We start from the raw sequence: 11280 nt of genomic DNA, 5'->3' as shown, positions 1-11280 counted from the left end.
GACTATAAAGCTAAGCAACACATGCCCTATTCTCAAGCTGATTACAATCTAGTGGGAGCAAGAGACATAAAAACAAGCAGCTGAATTCTGAGAATAAGTGATAAACACACAGTCTTAAGCTGAAGCCCAATGGAAGCCCATTACAGCTAAAGATTTGCTCCTTTGGTCCCACATAATATTTTCCATATTTGTCTCGACTGTTTTCCTGATAAAAATGGCAGGTGTTTTCTACTCTTTTAAAAAATAAATTTAATAATTGGATACATTATTCAAATGTACCTATATACAAATTAACACCACCAGGGAATTCCCTAGTGGTGTTAATTTGTTTTTTTCTTGTTTTTTTTTTTTTTGCCCGAGCCTCCCAGCTTTTGGGCTCTTAGTTCCCCAACCAGGGATTGAACCCGGGCCCTCGGCAGTGAAAGTGCAGAGTCCTAACCCCTGGACCACCAGGGAATTCCCTGGTGGTCCAGTGGTTAGGCCTCTGCCCTTTCACTGCCGAGGGCCCGGGTTCAATCCCTGGTTGGGGAACTAAGATCCCAAAAGCTGTGAGGCTCGGGCAAAAAAAAAAAAGACAAGAAAAAAACAAATTAACACCACTATATGACCACCATGAGACACCTTGATATGTTGGCCCATTTGCTGATGCACAAAAGCCAAATCCAGGCTAATAAGGCAGTTTTGGGGTATCAGTGTATAAATTATAAATAATCTCTATAAAAGATATACATTAAAAAGTCAAGGATGACTTATAACTAGGACTGAACCTGAATCTGTCATGCTGCCACCCGCTGTGCCACCCAATATGGCTTATGGGAGATTTTCTATGATCAGCTGATCGAGAATGAAAAGCATCTTTTGGTCTAGAATCTATGTGATGGCTAATTTTATGGCCATGGAACCCAGCTATTTGGTCAAACATTATTCTAGATGTCACTGCGAAGGTGTTTTTAAGATGAAATTAACATTTAAATCGGCACACTTTGGGTAAAGCAGATTGCTCTCTAGAATGTGGGTGGGCTCATCCAATCAGCTCAAGGCCTGAATAGAAAGGCTGCTCTCTCCAAGCAAGAAGGAATTCTGCCAGCATCTGCTTTGCCCAGAGTCTCCAGCCTGCGGTCCTACCCTGCAGACTTTGGACTAACCAAGCCTCTGCAATCACGTGAGCCAATTCCTTAAAATAAGCCTCTTTCTCTCTCAATCTCACCACACACACACACACACACACACACACACACACACACACACACACACACACACCCTGTCTTTTTTCTCTGGAGAACTCTAATAAATATTCATGTCCCATATTTACCCTCACCAAAGCCCCCCCAGTGCAGAAGATGCCTTAATATCATGCTGCCCACAGACATTCAATTCGTGGTTGTGGTCGTTCTTCCTCAGTCAACCGAAAAGGCAGGGGTGATGAATGATTATCAACATCTGCGGCGCCATGTCCTGCTCTGCTGTGGCACAACTACAACCACCAGTGCTGAAGCCAAACCATGCGGTTCAAAATCCTGGCTTCAGAGCCCAGAACCAGCCCTAAGTCATCTCAGCACAGATACAGCGAGACGTTTTGTTCACCAGCCCTTGACAGTTAGATATGACTGTTACATTAGAATTTTAAAAGAAAAATCCATGTATATGCTAAAAAATAATTTTCAAACAGTAAGAAGTGGTACCAAGATCCAGTGAGAGCTGCTCAGAAGACAAGGGAGGCCCGGGCCAATTCCTTTTTTTTTTTTTCTTTCTTGAGGCTCCTGATATAGCAAAAAAAGAAATGCCAAAAAGAATTACAAACATTGTGGTATATTTCAAACATTTACATTTTATTATATTTATTTATTTATTTATTTATTTATTTGGCTGTGCTGGGTCTTAATTGCAGGATCTTTTAGTTGCAGCTTGTGGGATCTAGTTGCCTGAAGCAGGGATCAAACCTGGGCCCCCTGCATTGGGAGCGCGGAATCTTAACCGCTGGACCACCAGGGAAGTCCCCAAACACTTACATTTAAAATGTAATGTTTTCTTTGTATCAAAATAAAAAGAACCATACACATTAAGATGCTACTAGTGAGATCATTTGAAGATTTATAGAGAACAGGAATTATAGAGCATTACAGGTGTTTTTCAAGTGTCTTAATCTTTCTTCATTCCAAAGCCTGCCCTCTCTTACTTGAATGGCAAAAGGTCCCCAACTCCAGCCATTGGTGTATTTCCTATCATCCCACAGCGGCAACTTTCCACCAAGCTGGCATACTTTTTTCCTTCCTGTTTTCTCTTGTCAGCAACTTAATAAAATTTGACATGTGGGACTTCCCTGGTGGCGCAGTGGTTAAGGATCCACAACTTAGCCACAACTACTGAAGCCCCCACGCCTAGATCCCGTGCTCCGCAACAAGAGAAGCCAGGGCAATGAGAAGCCCACGCACCGGAACGAAGAGTAGCCCCTGCTCGACAAAACTAGAGAAAGTCCACACACAGCAACGAAGACCCAACACAGCCAAAAATAAATAAATTGATTAATTAAGAAAAAAACAAGAAATAGACCTCCACGAGTATGAACAATAATTAAAAAATAAATAAAAAATTTGACATGTGCTCAACATAAATTTGTAAGGCATTTTGTTTTTGTTAGTGGGTCTTTCTAGTCCTTTTTCTATACATTTTATAAATATGGATGCACACACATAGTTTTACATATATGGTTATATATACATACAGTTTATTTTTCTATTATAAATGCAATAACATCATGTATTTTCTTCCTTACTATGAAATATTTGATATACAAGAAAAATATATGTACTATGTGTGTATGAATTATAATGCATAATAACACCTTAGTTTGGAAAAAAAATGGAATATCACTTACACCCTGAAGCCCCTGTGTGTCCTCTCTGTGACATCACCTTCTCCCCAACGCCAGGGGTTACCACTATCCTGAATCTGGTGTACATTGTTCTTTGATTTTTTTTTTTTTCAGCCTTACCTTATGATGTAAGTTTTTTGTTTTTTTTTTTTCTGCGGTACGCGGGCCTCTCACTGTTGTGGCCTCTCCCATTGCGGAGCACAGGCTCCGGACGCACAGGCTCAGCGGCCATGGCTCACGGGCCCAGCCGCTCCGCAGCATGCGGGATCTTCCCGGACCGGGGCACGAACCCGTGTCCCCTGCATCGGCAGGGGGACTCTCAACGACTGCGCCACCAGGGAAGCCCATAAGTATTCTTAAATAGTGTAAGGTTTATTTTTGCCTCTGTTAGTTTTTCCTTTATAGAAGTTTTGACTATGTTTTGTTAGATTTCTTGCTAAGTATATGATGCTACATAAGTGGTATTTTTAAAAGTTGTTGGTTTTTAAAAAAAATTTTCAAACTTTACAGAAAAGTTGCAAGTACAAACAAATAACTTTCTTTCCCCCAAATCATGTGACAGCAAGTTGCCAACAGGAAGCCTCATCACCTCCAAATGCTCTGGAGTCTTGTTTCGTGCACACGAGGAGATTCTCCTACATGACCACAAGTCAAATATCAAAATCAGGAAGCTAACGTTGATCCGTCACTGCCATCTAATCCTCAGATTTTTTTTCAAGTTTCACCAGTTGTCCTAAAGAAGTTCTCGATGATGAAATGGTCTAGTTCAGAATCACAGGCAGCGTTTGGCTTTCAGGTCTGTGGCAGCTGCTTTGGTCCGGAATGTTTCCTCTGTCTTTTCTTAATTTTCATGACCTTGATGATTTTGAAAATTACAGGTTGATGATTTTTGAAGGGTATCCCTCGGTTTGGGTTTGTCTGACATTTCTTTGTGGTTAAATTCAGGCTGTGATCTTCAGCAGGAATCTCACAAATGCTCTCTTCTCCTGGCATCCTCTCAGGCTGCACAAGATTTAGATTTGACCCATTACTGGTGATGTTCACTTTAATCACTTGATGGTGGTTCAGCCAGAGTTCTCCACTGTAAATGTACCCTTTTCCCCATTGTAATTATTAAGTATTTTGGGGATGTACTTTGAAACTGTGTAAATATCCTGTACCTCATCAAACTTAATTTATTAGTTTACTTATATCTGTGTGGGCCCATGATTTCTTATTTTATTCAATGGGTTATAATCCTTTACTATCATTATTTATCGATGCTCAAATTCTAGAGCCAGGTGAGACCCTCAAGCCAGCTTCTGTGTTCTGTTGCCATGTCCCCATAATTCTTAGGGCACAGCCTTACTTTTTCTCACAAGATTTTCCAGGCTTACCTTGCACTTTCCCTGATCAAGACCTGGAATCAGCCATTTCTCCAAGGAGCCCTGGTTCCTTTTTAGTAGAAAATGGTATTTAGAAGGCAAGAGCTGGATGCCAGGTGTGGTCGTGGTTAATGAGGTTATTTTGAGTTGAACTGGGCCCCCCCCACCCCCGCTAAAAGATATGTTAAAGTCCTAACACCTGGTTACCTCTGAATGTCACCTTATTTGGAAATAGAGTCTTTGCAGATGTAATCAAGTCAAAATGAATCATGCTGGATTAAGGTATGGTAAATCCAACGATTGGCACCCTTATAAGGAGGCCATGTGAAGACACAGGGGGACAGACACACGAAGAGAACACCATGCGATGACGGAAGCAGAGACTGAAGCGATGCCTCTACAGCCAAGGAATGTCAAGAACCGCTGCCGACCACAGGTGGAATCTAGGAAGAGGCAGAGAAGGATCCTCCCTAGAGCTTTCCTCGGCGAGCACGGCCCTGCTGATTAGCCTCCAGAACGTGAGAGAATAAATTTCTGTCATTTTAAGCCACCCAGCTTGTGGTAATTTGTTAGTTCAGTTCTAGGAATCTAATGTACGGGTGTTTGGGGGGATTATGTGAATGTACATACATACACCAATTTACAAATGTATGTATTTCTCTGTCTATATATATTGAAGGCTACAAATCTACACTGATGCATTCAATTCTAATCCTGCACCACAGAATTTATTCTAGTTTTCTCCCTTTCCATGTTTGTAAATCCTTTCTCCAACAGTAAGAATCCTGGCTCCCTTTATGCGTGATACATTTATGTATTTGATCCATCCCCTACGTGTAACAATTTCCCGCCACACCCCCCTCACACAGATGTTGACACCTGCCAAATGGACTCGCTCCTCACCTCCATCGGGAGCCCGGCCGCTCCCTGTGAGGGCCCCCTCCTTACCCCGCTAGGGCTCCAACACCCCACACTGGACTGGATTGCCCTGTGCTTGTTTTCAAACTTTACATAAATAGTATGCTGTGTATTTTCTTTGGCAATCTGCTTTTCCCACTCAACCTTATATTTGTAAAATTCATCCATAGTTTAGTTCACCCATTTGTGCTGCCGTGTGGCATTTCATTATAGGAATCTTCCACTGTTGATGGACAATTGTTTTGCAGATTTGTTTCAAAGGCTGTATCTTTTAAGCTTAACATTCATGTTTCTTTTCAAGTTCCATGACATAAAATCTCTTTAGGATTTTAGTTGGACATGCTTTAAATCTATAGTTCAATTTGGAGAGAAAGCGCATCTATACGGCAGTGAATCTTCTCATCCATGACTATGGACTACCCCTCCATTTATGCATCTCTTCATTAATGTCTTTAAATCAAATTTTATAACTTTCTGGATTTGTTCTTAGGTAACTTATGGTTTTTAAATTACTTTTTCTGGTTGTTGCTGATATATTAAAATGTAATTGATTTTTGTATATTGCTAAATTCATTACTTCTATTTTAATAGTGTTCGGGTTCTTTTCATTTATCTATGAAGACAATTGTATAATCTATGAATATTAGTACTATCTTTTCCCATTCTTATGTTGTACTGCACAAGCTAGAATCTCACTACAATATTAATAGAGGCAGGAACGGAAAGAACATCCTTGTCTTTTTCCTGACTTTAATGATTCCAACATTCCCCATTAACAATGCTGTTTGTTGTGAGTTTTTGGTAGATATCCTTTACCAGGTTAAAGAAGTTTCCTGCTATCATAGTTTGCTAGGATTTTTAATGTGTTTGTTTTTATAATCCTAAATGGTTGCTGAGTTTTATCAAATGCTTTTTCTGCAACTGACATGATTGTATGGATTTTCCCTTTAACCTGTTAGTGCTGTTAACGTGGTAAATAATTACATCTACAGACTTTCTATTGTTAAGCTACCCTCATATTCCTAGTATAAACCTGATTTACACACCCACACCCCCCCACACACACACCACACTGTGGATCCAGTTCTACAAATACACTTGGACTGAAAAGCAATTTAAGTGCCCCACTTAAACTCTGTGTTCCTGCCTTCAATTTCAGATTGATTATTCCTTTCTTCCTTGCCAGTTCATCAATGCATTTAAGATTTTTTAAAAATATATTTTATCCCCACACACCTTCAGTCAATTAATCTTTGACAAAGGAGGCAAGAATATACAATGGGGAAAAAACAGTCTTTTCAGCCAGTGGTATTGAGAAAGTTGGACAGCTGCATGTAACTCAATGAAGTTAGAACACACCTTCACACCATACACAGAAATAAACTCAAAATGGCTTAAAGACGTAAAAAAAAGACATGACACCATAAAACTCTTAGAACATAGGCAAAACATTCTCTGACATAAATCGTACCAATGTTTTCTTAGGTCAGTCTCTCAAGGCAATAGAAATAAAAGCAAAAACAAACAAGTGGGGCCTAATCAAACTTACAAGCTTTTGCAGAGCAAAGGAGATCATAAACAAAACCAAAAGACAACTTACGGACGGGGAGAAAATATTTGCAAATAATGTGACTGACAAGGGCTTAATTTCCAAAATATACCAACAGCTCATACAACTCAATAACAACAACAACAAAAAAAACCCAATTGAAAAATGGGCAGAAGACCTGAATAGACATTTCTTTAGAAAGACATACAGATGGCCAACAGGCACATGACAAGATGCTCAACACCGCTAATTATTACAACGAGGTACCACCTCACACCAGTCAGAATGGTCATGATTAAAAAGTCTACAAATAACAAATGCTGGAGAGGGTGTGGAGAAATGGGAACCCTGTACACTGTCGGTGAGAATGTAAATTGGTGCAGCCACTATGGAAAATAGTACGGAGTTTCCTCAAAAAACTAAAAATAGTGTTCCCATATGATCCAGCAATCCCACTCCTGGGTATATATCCAGACAAAACTATAATTCAAAAATATCACGCACCCCTATGTGCACAGCAGCACTATTCACAACAGCCAAGACATGGAAACAAGCTAAGTGTCCATCGACAGATGAATGGATAAAGAAGATGTGGTACATATATACTGTGGAATACTACTCAGCCATAAAAAAGAATGAACTAACGCCATGTGCAGCAACATGGATGGACCTAGAGATTATCATATTAAGTGAAGTCAGAAAGAGAAAGACAAATACCATGTGATATCACTTATATGTGGAATCTAAAATATGACACAAATGAACTTATCTACAAAACAGATTCACACAGAGAACAGACTTGTGGCAGCCAAGGCAGGTGGTGGGGAAGGGACGGATTGGGAGTTTGGGATTAGCAGATGCAAACTATTACATATAGAATGGATAAACAACAAGGTCCTACTGCATAGCACAGGGAACTATACTTAGTATCCTGTGATAAACCCTAATGGAGAAGAATATGAAAAAGAATGTATATATAACTGAATCACTTTGCTGTACAGCAAAAATTAACACAACATTGTAAATCAACTATACTTCAATAAAATAAATTTAAATATGTATATACCCAAAGGAAATGAAAATAGGTTATTGATGAGACATACGCACTCCCATGTTTACTGCAGCACTATCCACAATAGCCAAGATATGTAAACAACCTAAGCGCCCACCAACAGGTGAATGAGAAAAGATGTGGGGTGTGTACACACACACACACACACAATGGAATTCAGCCATGAGAAGAAAGGAAATTCTGCCATTTGCAACAACAACCTGGATGGACGTTGAGGAAATGCTCAGTGAGATAAGTCAGACAAAGACAAATACTGTATGGTATTGGAAATCGGAAAAGCAGAGTAAAATGGTGGTTACCAAGGGGGCCAGGGGTGGAGGAATGGGAGAGATGTTAAGATAAAACTTGCAACTAATAGATAAATAAGTCTTGGAGACTAATACACAGTATAGTGATTATATACAACAAAACTGTATTATAAACATTAAACTTGCTAAAAGGTTAGAGCTTAATTGATCCCAACACTAGAAGTTATAATTATGTGACCCCATAGAGGGTCACACTATAATGGCAATCATACATGTATCAAACCAACATGTTGTACACCTTAAACTTACACGATGTCGTATGCCAAATATATCCCTATTAAAAAACATTTTTTAGTCTAATATTTTTTTTTAGGTATTTTAGCAGCAAGGTCAGTTATCTAGATGTACCTTACTGTTAGAAATACGAGGTCAATTTCCCTTACTTTCCAGCAAACCCAGAAATGCGTTAAGAAGTGTTTGTCATAAAGGGATCTAGTTGTATTTTAGAAAGAGAGCCCTTTGAATCATCTAGTCGACCACACTTTTGGAATCAGAACTTTCTATTACCTATCACTACTTCTCCATTACTATATTTTCTCCTTCTAGATATTTGGTCTCCTGGATCTATTATTTGCTTTTTAAATCTTTTGTCTCATAACTTAAAATTTTTTCTCTTTTTTGTAAGCTTGGAGATTTCCGTTTTTCTTCTAATTAATATAAATGGTTCCCAGTAGATTCTCTTCTGCTTATTTGTGTTTTTTTTTTTTTTTCTTAACCCAAATCTCTTGTTCTCTGACTTTTTTTCCATAGTATATTTTTTTTTCTCAAAAAGAATAAAGCTCTCTCCTTTTTCCTTCATTGATTCTGTTTTGTAGGGGCTATTTAGACCAGCTGTGCAGCTTGGACTACTTTACATATGTCCAGTGTGGTTTTTTTCATTAATACTGATGACCCTGGGTTGTCCCAGCAATTACTCTTCAGTTTCTCTAAATGAGGTCCCACTCTCTGTAGAGCAGACTGCAAGTTGTTCACCAAAATCCATTCTCTCCTTCTTTCTTAGTCCTTACACAGCAAGGGAGTAATCTATGTATACATGGCAGCCAGCCAGGCTACCTTTCCAAGTCTTTCTTGCAGTCAGATGTGGCCATGTGACCAAGGCCTTACCAACGATATATGAGCAAAATTGACGTGTGGCATTTCCAAGCATGGGTCTTAAGACATTGCACTTGGCTCTTTCCCCTTCTTGCCAGCTGAGAGTCCCACATGGCAATGATCTTGCTTCAACTGCACACATAACGACAGTGATCTAGGGACAGCAGAGCAAGATGGAAGGCACCTGAGATGGCTCTGGACCACCAGCAGGGAAGTAAATCTTGTACAGAAGGCACTGGGTTCTCTGTTACGGCAGCTTAGCCTCCACCCTCCCATATTCCACCACTAGAACCACCCGCAGCCCTACCTGCAGCAGCTGCAGGAGTTCTCAGGAGACAAGATTCCACAGCACACCCTGTCTGCACCAAGTGAGGCCGGGGCTTAAAGGCTGTACCCACCTTCTCTGCATGTGGGCTTTTATGGAGCTCCCCAAAACTTTCATTTTTGTTTCTTCCCCTCTCAGAACATTCCCAAGATGATTATGGAGGAAGAAAGTGGGGGCTGCTTGACTGGGTTTTCTCCTGTTCCCCAGACTCCTTGCTGCTTTTCGGTGAAGAAACAGACTTTTAACGTGGGTACCTTTTTTAAAAAATCAGAGTTGTCTTACTGTAACTAGCTCACAAAATAGTTAAGTCAGCAACTGTGCCCTTTTCTGATTTTGTTCTGGAGAGCTGGGAAATATTCTCCACACTGTCCTTCACGTCAAGAAAAACGTAGGGCATGTTGACTGAGGGTGGCAGGTTGGAATCCGAAAGATAATGAGGTAAGACTGGGCGTTCATTTTACCAGTTTTTAAAAATTGTATGAAACCGTTTCCTCCCAAAGACGGTAGTATGCCATCAATCACAGAGTTTGGTCAAATAATTCTAGGCACTTGAGACGAAAAATAGAAAAGCAAACGTTTCCATAGGTGGGTAAAGAGACTGGCCTTGAAAAGTCCCCTGAGCTGGTGCAACTCCTGTTTCTTTGCCAGGAGTCCTGAGCAGGACTGATGACAAGCTGTCCCCAGAGCCAGACAGGAGAGCCTGCACACCTGCTACTCATGTTTTTTTTTAATCTTCTCCTCCTTTTCCCTCCCCCAGGAGCTAGAAAGTGACTTTTAGGTGGAAGGAAATACAGTGCTCTCTTGATATCTGGGGTAGGAGGTTGGTTCCAGGACCCCTGCAGATATCAATATCCACAGATCCTCAAGTCCTATATAAACCAACGAAGTGTTTGCATATAATCTATGCATATCCTTCCGTACACTTTATTTTTAAAATATTTATTATTTATTTATTTACTTGGCTGTGCTGGGTCTTAGTTGCGGCATACGGGATCTTCGGTCCTTGTTGTGGCAGGCGGGATCTTTAGTTGCGGCTTGCGAACTCTTACTTGTGGCATGTGGGGTCTAGTTCCCCGACCAGGGATCAAACCCGGGCCCCCTGCACTGGAGTGCGGAGTTTTAGCCACTGGACCACCAAGGGAAGTCCCCATCCTCCCGAACACTTTAAATCATCTCTAGATTACTTATAATACCTCATACAATGTAAATACTGTGTATCTAGTTATAAAAACAATGTAAATGCTATGTAAATATTAGTTGCTGGTGTGCAGTAAATTCAAGTTTTGCTTTTTGAAACTGTCTGGAATTTTTTTTTCTCGAATATTTTTGATCCACAGGTGGTTGAGTGCACAGATGCAGAACCCGTGGGTATGGAGGGTTGACTACAAGATCTAAACATTTCTTTTTTTTTTTTTTTTTTTTTTTTAAACATTTCTTAATATGAAACACCGTGTGAATCTATATCCTGTCAAGTCTATTCTGGCGCTAACCAAATCATTCAGGGCACATAGAAGGACCCCACCCTCCTCACAGAATCTAGTAAACTGTCCCTCAAACACCCACCTAGGACCAGGCCCTAAGAATCACATCTACCATCATCCCTGCCCCGCACTGTGCTCCAGAGCGGGAAAGCTGTGGGTGGGTCCCAAGGTACCATCCTTCAGTTTAATCTAAAGTGTACTACGGGGTTTTCTGCATTTGTACTACGAAGTTGGGGTCTTTCACACTATTGTCATTTTCTTCTCTAATATTGTTTCTCTTTGTTCATTTTGGTGAGTAT

Source organism: Neophocaena asiaeorientalis, unplaced genomic scaffold (genome assembly GCF_003031525.2).
Source record: "Neophocaena asiaeorientalis asiaeorientalis breed wild unplaced genomic scaffold, Neophocaena_asiaeorientalis_V1.1 scaffold543, whole genome shotgun sequence".
Classification (NCBI taxonomy): Eukaryota; Metazoa; Chordata; class Mammalia; order Artiodactyla; family Phocoenidae; genus Neophocaena; species Neophocaena asiaeorientalis.
This window is presented reverse-complemented; position numbering follows the sequence as displayed.